At 48.3% G+C, this 10828-nt stretch overlaps 2 long non-coding RNA genes across 6 annotated transcripts in view; both read right to left on the bottom strand.

Moving 5' to 3' along the window:
• Positions 1-10828, bottom strand: part of LOC140905809 (uncharacterized) — a 35354-nt gene that overhangs the window by 16809 nt on the left and 7717 nt on the right. For 4 of the 5 annotated variants that reach the window (XR_012156944.1, XR_012156943.1, XR_012156946.1 and 1 more), the window contains exons 3-4: positions 2166-9850; positions 461-559 (exon numbers count right to left, since the gene is read on the bottom strand). This is a non-coding gene — a long non-coding RNA (uncharacterized lncRNA). The remainder of the gene's footprint in view (positions 1-460; positions 560-2165; positions 9851-10828) is intronic. The other variant, XR_012156947.1, reaches the window with a different exon arrangement.
• On the bottom strand, positions 861-1629 carry LOC140905817 (uncharacterized). The gene is made up of 2 exons (XR_012156954.1): positions 1536-1629; positions 861-1235 (listed from the first exon to the last, which is right to left on the bottom strand). It is a non-coding gene; the product is annotated as an uncharacterized lncRNA (long non-coding RNA).

Below are 10828 nucleotides of genomic sequence, written 5' to 3'. Positions count from 1 at the left end.
CATTCCCAGGATGAGTTCCAGCAGATCAAAGTCTCTTTTAAATGCTTGAAAAATGCAGCACTTCCAACAGCACCCATAGACGTTAATGGGAATAGCTGCCTCTCCCAACTTGAAAATCAGGCCACTCATTTTAAAACACTAGTCTGGGACTTGGGAGAACTGGGTTCAATTCCCAGCTCTGCAACAGATACCCTGTGTGACCTTGGGCAAGTTCCTTAGGCCCAGATCCTCAAAGGTATTTAGACTCCTAACTTCCATTGATTTCATGGTGACCATTGATTTCAGTGGAACTTAGGACCCAAATACTTTTGAGGATCTGAGCTTTAGTCTCTCTGTGCCTCAGTTCCCCACCTGTATAACAGAGATAATAGCACTTCTCTGCTTCACAGAGGTGTATTTATCCTCACCACATTAAAAACTGGGTGCTCAGATACTCTGGTGCTTAACTTTAGGCACCTACCTGTTTCAAAATCTTGGCCAATCTCTGTAACACAGATAGGCCCCCCACTTCTGACTTTGATGAGGGTTCCTTTGTTCCCTACAGAGTCCAGGCTTCCCTCTGGGTAAAGAAACAGGTTTTTATTTTCAAAAACTGTACGATAAGAGAAAGGTTTCTACGCAGAGGAAAATATTCGTGAACTGTCTTTGATTTAGCAAACCTGAAATATAGTTTGAGAGTTTTTCAGAATCTCAGAATATGTGACGGTCATTCCAGTGCAAGGCTCTGCCCCTCCAAGGCCCTGCTGGTTTCTCCCAATAGGTACCACTTTTTTTTTTAAACTACACACCTGCTCTCGTTCACCTTCTTTTTAGGATTTACCTTCCCTGACACTCCAAATCTTTCCTTATTTTTTGCTGGCTTCCTTTCTCTCTGTATCCCATGTCCTCCTGAATTTTGCAACATGTTCTTTTGTTTTCTCTTTCTCCTTTTTCTCACTTGTTTTCAGTTCCTCAGATCTGCTCCCTCCAACTTAGGCGTAGCCCAAAAAGATTTTTTAGGGGCCTCAAAGTTCTCTCCTGCTTCTAGTTCTTCCCTTCCAGCTGCCCCTGCAAAATCACTTCTGCTGTATTTGCGTCCCCAGTCTACGTTTCTCCTCCCACCCACTCCCGTACAACTCTTTTGCCCTACTCCAGTCTAGGTCTCTTCCAGGGCCGGATTAACGCAGGGGCTTTAGGGGCTGCAGCCCAGGCCCTCAGGCTAAGGGTTTGGCCCACAAAAATAAAGGGCAGGCTGCCTGCATGCCGCGGCCACAAGCCGCACCTGGAAGCGGCCGGCTGCTGGCACTTCTCAGTCTGCGCCCCCTGGCGGGGGGTAGGCGGCTCCACGTTCTGCCCCCACCCCCACCCCCAACACCATCCCCACAGCTCCCATTGGCTGGGAAGGGGGAAGGGGGCGGTGCTTGCCGGAACTGGCAATGCATGGAGACACACTGTCCCCCTTCCCCCAGGGACGCACACAGACGTGCCAGCAGCCGGCCACTTCCGGGAGTCGTGTGGGGCCATGGCATGCAGGCAGCCTGCCTGAGCCCTGCTGCACCGCCGGCCGGGAGCTGCCTGTGGTAAGCGCCCCCAGTCAGAGCCTGCACCTTGCACTCCCTCCCGCACCCCAACCCCCTGCCCCAGATCAGAACCCCCTCCTGCAGCCAAACTCCCTCCCAGACCCCACATGAGGGGATGAGTTGCTGCTGCCTTCTGGTGGCATGAAGAAGGTGCTGCAGTGTTTGTAAGGTGGCAATGCTAGACCTGGCAGCTGAGAAGGTGAACAGATGTCCAGAGCTTCTCTGGAAACCATGGAGAAAAACCTAGTGTCCTTAGGCACTTCAAACCAGGAAGGGCCTGGCAAGCCAGGGCACCTAGATGTGTCAGTCCTTCCTGTGCAGATGTGAACAGTGATTAATGTTTTTAATGTTTGCCCCAAAATAATCCCTAGAGCAGATCCTTTAGAAAAACATCCAACCTTGATTTAAAAATTGTCAGTGATGGAGAATCCACCACAACCCTTGGTAAATTGCTCCAGTGGTTAATTATCCTCACCATGAAACATTTACACCTTACTTCCAGTCTGAATTTGTCTCGCTTCAAATTCCAGCCATTGAATGTTAGACCTTTCTCTGCTTGATTGAAAAGCCTGTTGTCAAACATTTGTTCCCCATGTAGGTACTTACAGACTTTCGTTAAGTCACCCCTTCATCTTCTCTGTTAAACTGAATAGTTCTGAGTGTTGCTGCAGCCGTGTTGGTCCCAGGATATAGAGAGACAAGGTGGGGGAGGTGATGTCTTTTACTGGACCAACTTCTGTTGGTGAGAGACGAGCTTTCGAGCTTACACAGAGCTCTTCTTCTGGTCTCTCCAAAGAACGAACAGAGGCAGTGAAAGAAGATGTCAGTGGCACAGGTCTGTTTCTAACAAATGGCCGGAAGTGTCACTTCACATGTCAGAGGACTGGTGCATATGCTGATGATAACAACAAGTACCATTGTTCGGCTGTGAGCGGTTCTGGAAATTGCAGGGTTTGCCCTGGTAAATGTGTGTGTGGAACACTCGCTTCAACCAGAAGTACAAATTCAGATGTGAAGTCAGAAAAGAGCCGATGCAGAGCTGCAGGGAAAGTACAAAAAGGCCCTCTGGTGAGGGGAGGACGAGAGAGAAGGGTCTCGAGGGGCTGTGAGAGGAACACGCTGAAGTAGAAGTGACAATGCTAGAGCTTATTGAGAGACCAACTCTCAGCCTCCAACGCCTGCGAGAAATTGCCTTAAACCCAACCTGCTGCCCACTCCGGACTACACTGCCCTGCTGATCATGTCAGAAGAGCAGGAAGTGAAGCCTGGGTACCAGGAACGCGTAAAATCGCTGAAGGAGGAGACAGATCAGGCTGTGATGATAACCAAGATTGCCAATAAAGAGGACTTGCTGCCCGCAGAGATGGAAAAGCACAGGGAGCATGAAACACAAGAGACGGGAATTAGGAAAGGAAACGGGCACCTTAAAGAAGGGTGCGATGCGATAGCAAACTGGTGGCCTGATGGAAAATAGCCTACAGTGAATCCCCTCACACCTGAAACATGAAAGCCTGTAAAACAAACACACTTTTCAGCTTTTCTTCAGGAATGGGGACTTCTGCTATTTTTACAGTCCAGCTGTATAAATCTTTGGAAAATGGATCTTTATGTCATCGATTTTAAAGCCAGAAGTGCCCATTAGATCAGGGGTTCTCAAACTTTTTTTTTTTTTTAAACTGGGCCGCCCTTTGAAAATATTTCAGGCTGTGATGACTCCTCCCCCGGCAACCGGCCGGCGCCGCTCTCCGGCCACCCAGCTCCGAAGGCAGCCCTGCCTCCAGCAGCAGCACCGAAGGAAGGGTGGCCTGGTCTGGGACAACCTTCCGAGCAAGGTGCCCGGCCAGCAGCCACCGCTCTCACAGCCTCCCCCACGATAGCCTTGCAACCCCCACCCCCAGTCTGAGAAATGCTGCATTAGATCATCTACTCTGATTTCTGTATAAGATAGGCAGGAGAATCCCCCGCCCAGTTACTCTTGTACTGAGCCCAATAATTCGCATTTGACTAAAACATCTTCCAGAAAGGCGCCAGTCTGGACTTGGAGATGTCAAGAGATGGAGACTCCACCACTTCCCTAGGCAGCCTGTTCCCATGGTTAATCACCCTCCCTGTTGAACATTTGTGCCTTAATTGTAATGTGAATTGGTCTCACTTTAACTTCCACCCATTGATTCCTTTTCTGCCTTTCTCTGTTAGATTAAAGAGCCTTTAGCACCCCGTATTTTCCCTGTGAAGGTCCTTATATGCTGCAAACATCTCCCAGTTTTCTTTTTGGTAAACTAAACAGATCAGTCTCCTTAAGTGTCTCACTGTAATAAGGCATTTTTGAAATTCCTTTTGCAAAGCCCATGGCTTGGTCTACACTTAAAAGTTATGTCAGCATAGCTCTGTCGATGGGGGGAGGGGTGAAAAAACTCACACCCCTGACTAATATAGCCATGCTGACAAAACCCCCCATGCCGACGCAGTGATGTTGACAGAAGAGCACTTCTGTCAACCTAGCTAATGTTGATCGGAGAGGTGATGCTCCCACACTGACAGAAAAGCTCCCTCTCCTGGTGTAAGCTGTGTCTACACTAGAGGGCTATGCCAGAAGAGGCTCTGTAGTGTAGACATAGCCTGTGTCGTTTGCTTCAATTATCACGTCTCCCTTGAGGGGTACCTGTAAACCAGGGTACCTAGGAGGCTGGAGCTCTGGAAAAGAGTGTGCTTACACTCCTGGGAGTCTGGAGGAGCCAGTACAGTCCTAGTCTAAGGGCCTATGTCGTTGGATTGCCGAGTCTCAGCTCTCAGAAGAGGGCATTAGACAAAAACCCACAGCTAGAATCAGTGCTTGGACCCTGTTCAGACTCAGGAAGCTTAAAAACCCAGGGGTCCAGTGTGCAGGATCCAAATGAAGAACCTGGTGAGCGTCCAGCAGGGGCAGCTTGACCAGGGCTGTTACAACACCCAAATCCATTTCAGGGTCACAACCTTCCAGGATACAGTCCCCCTTTCTGTCGGTAGACACTGCATTATCTGTGCCTAGTAACATAGCTTTGCTTTTGGCTGTACGAAAACACATTTTGTTTGATTGGGCCCAGCTCTCCAAGAAATTCAGATCTCTCTGTACATCTTCCCTGTCCTCAGCATTATGTACCCCTTTGCCAATGTTTGTCATGGGCAGATTTTATCAGCAGTGATTTTATATTTGCTTCCAGATCATTGCTAAAAATATTAAATGGTGTCAGGCCTAAAACCAATCCCCTTTGGGACCTCACTAGAAACACCTCTCTTCAATAAAGATTCCACATTGACAACTTGCTTTTGTGGAGCTTGGAGTCTCCCACATCCTGAGTGGGTCCCCTAACCACTGGGCTAAATGATATAAGGAAGTCTTCCCCATTACCCCTGCTCCCTCCCCTGGCAGTTTTGTGCAGAATGTAGCACATACCTAACTCATTCTCACAAAACGTGGCTTAGGCACCAAGCCACCTTACTCTAGGAGAGGAGTTCCCAGGTTTGAATTGCTGGCCGAGATAGAGGTCTCCATGCAGCCTGGACTTAGCTGCCTATCTCTGTGAGAAGGGCAGGGCTCTTATCAGTGTAGCCAATTAGTTCATTTTATCATTCATTTATTGTGTGCTATGATTAACTCATATGTTATGTCATATACAATCACTGTATTCGAAATAGAGTTCAGTTGTCGGATCACAGAGGTATAAGACTGATAACTATTTAGACGTAATAAATATGCATTAGGTATATAAGTAAAGCAAGGCTGAAACGCAAGACCTACAGGCTGAGGCTTGTAAGATATCAGCTTAGCCGTACTAGGCCATAGGCTTAAGAGATGCTTCACGTAAGCACATGATCAAAGAGTGACCCTGTGATGGGTTATCACCCCTGGGATGCAGTCTGGGAGCTGTGAGGACTGCGCCCCTCTAAGACACACAACAGGGTGGGGAACACAGCCAGCCATACACAGGCCTTGTTATCACCCAATATAACAGCCGGTGGCACCACTCACCCAAACTGGGGTATCTGAGTGCAACCAGCAGACACCTGCCAATCTCCCAGCTCCACAGGCATGCGCACCCCCTTTGGGGTATAAACCCCAAACTGTACTGTCTTGCACTGCACAGAGATCTGAACAAAGTAAGCTCATAAAGTTCGCCCCTACCTCAATGTGGAGAGGAAATGCCACAGCCTTGAGCCAAGATTTCCAAGCACTTCACTCCAGATTTGCTGGTTTAGATAAAGCGTAAAACAAGTTTATTAACTACAAAAAGATAGATTTTAAGTGATTATAAGTGATAGCAAACGGATCAAAGCAGATTACCTAGCAAATAAACAAACATGCAAACTAAGCCTAACATACTAGAAGGATGGGATTTGAATGAGCAATTCCTCACCCTGGCTGATGATACAGGCAGGCTTGCAGCTTCTCAAGGCACAAGTTGCATTTGTTTTGCAGCTTGGGATCCCTCCCCCCTTTCCAAGTCCTTTTTCTCTGGAGCTTCTCGCAAGTGTTTAGTTGTGGAGGAGTGAAGAACAACAGATGATGTTACTCCCTGCTTTATAGAGCCTTAGCCTATAGTGGGAACCCTTTGTTCTCTAAACAGTTCCCAGCCCAGTCTCTGGAAAACTACAGGCATTCAAGATGGAGTTTCGTGTCATGTGGCCTGGTCACATGCCCTTGCAGACCTTACTGAGTCATAGCAGCCATTACCCACAGGCTGTCTGAGCGTCCTCAGGAAGGCTCACTGGGTGGGGGCTAAGCTTCTCCTAAGTCCTACTGTTTTTCCTAATGGGCCATTACCCTGCATGAGCCCTTCACCACCAGCTATTTAGACTGGAAGCATCTTGCCTAGTGGGTGTCACCCAGCTGTGGCTACATGTGAAATACAGATACATAGTCAATATTCATGTCTTCAGATTCAAAAATGATACATGCATACAAATAGTATAATTATATTCAGCAAATCATAACTTTTCCAGTGACACCCTACATGTCCCATCTTATACAGACTGCATCATAATTATGTCATAATCATATTACTATGACAAATATGGGGTGTAGTGTCACAGACCCTAGGCCACAAGACTACTGGAGAGATGTGCCTACAGGTGATGTTGTGAAAAATTGATCGCAACGTACTGTTTGAGATCATGAGATACCTTGTTGTAACATCTTTTCAAACACAGGTCCTGACCGTAGGGTACGTGTTATGTGTAGATGCTAATGAAAATAAGAACTACAAACAACCTATGAAAAACAAAGCACCCCAATATTCATGGGGTGCAGAAATACAAAGAAGGAAAAAGAGGGTTGACATGTTTATGCACATGTGTTGAGTGTTAACTGTAGTCCAAATTACAATATAGAAGAGGGCTCCCAATTGGGTAAAATGGGTTACCTTATGGGAAAACTCCAGCAGCAACCATTCTTCTATTGATGTTCAATGGGTGAGGAATCCATCAGATGCTAAGACTAGCTTTAAGGATGTGACTATGACTGTATTTATAACTTGGACATGGGTACACTTGGGATTTATATATGCTTGAATAATTGTAACCTTGCTTGTGACTCTAAGAAAATGTGTGATACAGACTAAACATGGTGCTTGTGTGTGTGTGTGTCACTCTCCATGGTCTTCCTGTGCTCCGAGAGGCTCTAAATCTGAAGCAGGTAGCAGAGGTGACTGTCCCTCTGTTCAGCTTGACACTGTGGCAACCAGAGCCGGACCCAGGGTGATGTAATACCCCATTACTAAATTCAATTTAAATAAAATAAAAGGCTACATCAGCATCTCCCATTGGTTAGCTCAGGGGGCTCCCCGCCTAGCACACTGGCTTTTGTAGCTCTCACTCTTGGGCAGCTCTCTCTCGCTCTCCCCACCCATTATACAGTGCAATACTTTTTGTATTAGAAAATGATAATCTATAAATAGAAACTGATGATGTTTTACTCTGGCTGAATGAACCCTCTCAGGCAGCTCCTCTTTGGACAGGACCAGTTCCCCAGAGCAGTGTGACACAAAGCTTTGGAAAAACTTCCTCTCCTGGAGACTCAGGGGGCTGCAGTTTGTGTCCTGACACACTGGGTCCATGTGCTCTTAAGCATCCCATGGTCTGGGTAGGCTGCAGCTCTCTCCTTCTTTGCCTCTCTGGCACATTGTCTGTTACCTCTTCACAGAAATGGGGCCACATGGCCCAGCTGTCCAGGCACCCCACCCCCATCTTCCCAGTAACTTCAGCGCACCCTTTCCCAGAGCTCCAGCCTGGTGGATGCTCAGTGTTCACAAGTCACCTCTCCAAAGACAGATGATAGTTGAAAGCAAAGAGACGCAGGCTTTGTGAGGGTTCCCAAAACACTCTCACTCTTTACTGTATCTAGCACAAGAACTACACAGATCTAGACAAAGTAATAAACACGTCTATACACACTTCCCTGCCTCAGCTTCCTCACCACTCTGGAGCAATTTTGAGCTTAGACCAGAGTCCTCTAAGGAGTCCAGGATCCTTCCTCTCCTCCTGCACATGGCTTCCTCTCTGGAGCAGGGAGTCTCTCAAGTCTCTTCTCTCTTTCAAATGGCCAGTGAGAGAGACTTTTTTTCATAACCTCCAGCCCCATTTGCCAGGTGACTCTCTGATCACCATAATTAGGTGATCAAAGCACCCCCCCACACACACACACACTAAGTGATCTCTTGCTTAGGTTACCACCCTCCACCGTCACACAGATAGCTACCACCCAGGGCAAGGCAGTCTTTCTAGTCTGAAGTTCGCACTTGAAAGACTGGCTTGCCCTGGGTGGTAGCTATCTGTGTGATGGGTCGAGACTCCTGGCATGTCATTTGAGCTGCTTAGACACCCTGAGCCTCCCTTCTCTGCCAGCCTGGGCCCCCCTATTACCTGGTCTTGCTGAGCCAGGCCCTCCAGCCTCCTCCAGCCAAGGACACAGGCAGGGCTGCATCCAGCTGCAGAAGTACAGACACTGAGAACAGATCTGGGATTTACTCCAGCACCTAGGCGTTTACCCCCCTTGGGGTACGAACCCAAATTTAAATGAAGTTTGCCTCTTTCCTCAATGTGATAGAAGATCTACACGGCCTCTTGCCGGCCTCTAGGAAATTCACAGCTACAGTGCAGGCCGGCAGAGTTCACCCTGGCACGTCCTTCTTAAGGGGAGACTCTTTCACAGCATCACAGAAACATGGGGCTGGAAGGGCCCTCGAGGGGTCATCAGTCCTGCCCCTACGCTGAGGCAGGGCCAAGGTAATGCAAACCAGGCCTGACCAGGGTTTGTCCAACCTGTTCTTAAGCCCCTGCAGTGACAGGTGATGCTCTGGGGTTCACCCAGCCCAGTGAGGGGTTGTCACCCCACCCTGTAACCCTGAGTGCGTCTGCACTGTGCAGCTTTGGCTCAGCAACCTGGCACCAACAACCTGTTCACAGCACAGTGCCCTCACCCTGGCGTCTGCCAGCCTGGTTACTCCTGTCAGGGCGACACCGGCCGCCCTTCCAGCCCTGAGTCTCCCCAGCATGGTCTCTCCCGCAGAGTCCAAACCCCCTGCCTGGACCTCCCAGCAGTTCTCAGGCTGTCTGCCTCCAGAGAGAGCTGCTCCCCAACGCCGGCTGGCTGAGTTGGGGCTGGGGGGTTAACCCTGTAATGTTTGCAATGAAACAAGGGCACCTGTATGAACAAAGAACAGACCCGTGAGCAATTTCAAGTGAGAGAGAAAGGGAGAGGAAAGATTACAAAGAAAACAAACCAAACACACTCTCTAGTGGCTAAAACTGCATTCTAGCAAGTTACAATCTTTGCCTCAGGAGGCTCACAGAGGTGTGAGCTGCTCCATTCCTATCCATGGATGTTCCCATCCCCTCCCCCGTATCAGTGCCGGAGTGCCTGTGCCATGCATCGAGTATGCCTGTTCTCAGCTCCCCACTCCCATCTCAGGGCTCTGTGCCTGGGGGATGCATCAGCCATACCTGTTCTTTGTGCCCAGTAAAGATCAGATCCATCATGCCTTCTGATGCTGGGCAGGAACTCAGTGAGTCTCTCCCAGTGGAGAACTGATTCATCAGTGCTGGGACACTGGTGTCTCTCTGGTGTCATTTTCAGTTTGGCAGCCAGTCCTTCCCAGGTCAGCCCAGCACCACACCATACCCCAGACAAAGCACTGCCCAGGAAAGGGTGCCAGGGTAGGAATTGGGAGGGGGGCTGCTGAATGGCTTTGGGGTACACATGTGGGGTGTTGAACTTCCTCAATATTGCACACGCGACTCCACTTTTTACTTTCAGCCTAAATCAGGATAAAGAGTTGAAATATCAAAACTTTTCACTGAATGAAAAGTTCAGCAATGAAAGATAACAATCATCAGCTATGTTAAGGGTTGTTACAAAGAGCATGGTGATCAATTTTTCTCTTTCTACACTAAAGGTAGGAGAAGAAGCAAAGGGCTTAATCTCCAGCAACAGAGATTTAGGTTGGATATTAGGAAAAACTTTCTAACTATAAGGGTAGTTAAACTCTGGAACAGGCTTACAAGGGAGGTTGTGAAATTCTGATCACTGGAGGCTTTTAAGAACAGCTCGGATAAACACCTGTTGGGGATGGTCTAGGTTTTCTTGGCCCTGCCTCAGCACAGGGGTGGGCTAGATGACCTCTCGAGGCCCCTTCCAGCTCTACATGTGTATGATTCTATAGCAATATCCCCAAGCTGAAATATTTTGGTTTGTTGAACTGATCCAAAAATGTGTCATTCTGAATCAGTTCCACATTAAATCACATTTGCCCCTGGAACTGCATGGGAGTTGTAGTCTGGATACCCCATGCCCCCATTCTCCCCAATGGATTGGTCTCCCTGGCCAGATTACATCATGGGAGATGTAGTCCGACTGTCTGCCCAGGAAGCCTGGCCATGGGTGCATGAAACACCGAAATGACAACTCCTATAAGGCAATATGGCCCCACAGGGATATGCCGCTTAATGGTGAACTAATTCACACAGCCAGGCCGAACAGCGACATCTACTTCCTGAGCAGATGGAAGACACAAAACATCATCTCCATGGACACACCATCTATAACCCCCTAGGCACTACAAACAGCTCTAAATATGCTGAATATCTCTGCAGGAGGACCTCAGAAAACCTGAGCAACCATCTAACTCTCAATTGCCCACTTCATTTTAAGTGGTCTCCTACTGCATGTGTGAACCTTTTATGCTTAACAATTAGGGCTGTCGATTAATCGCAGTTAACTCACACGATTAACTCAA

This window comes from Lepidochelys kempii, chromosome 2 (genome assembly GCF_965140265.1).
Source record: "Lepidochelys kempii isolate rLepKem1 chromosome 2, rLepKem1.hap2, whole genome shotgun sequence".
In the NCBI taxonomy this organism is placed as follows: domain Eukaryota; kingdom Metazoa; phylum Chordata; order Testudines; family Cheloniidae; genus Lepidochelys; species Lepidochelys kempii.
Note: the sequence above shows the minus strand (reverse complement) of the source record. Positions and strands in the feature narration are given on the sequence as shown.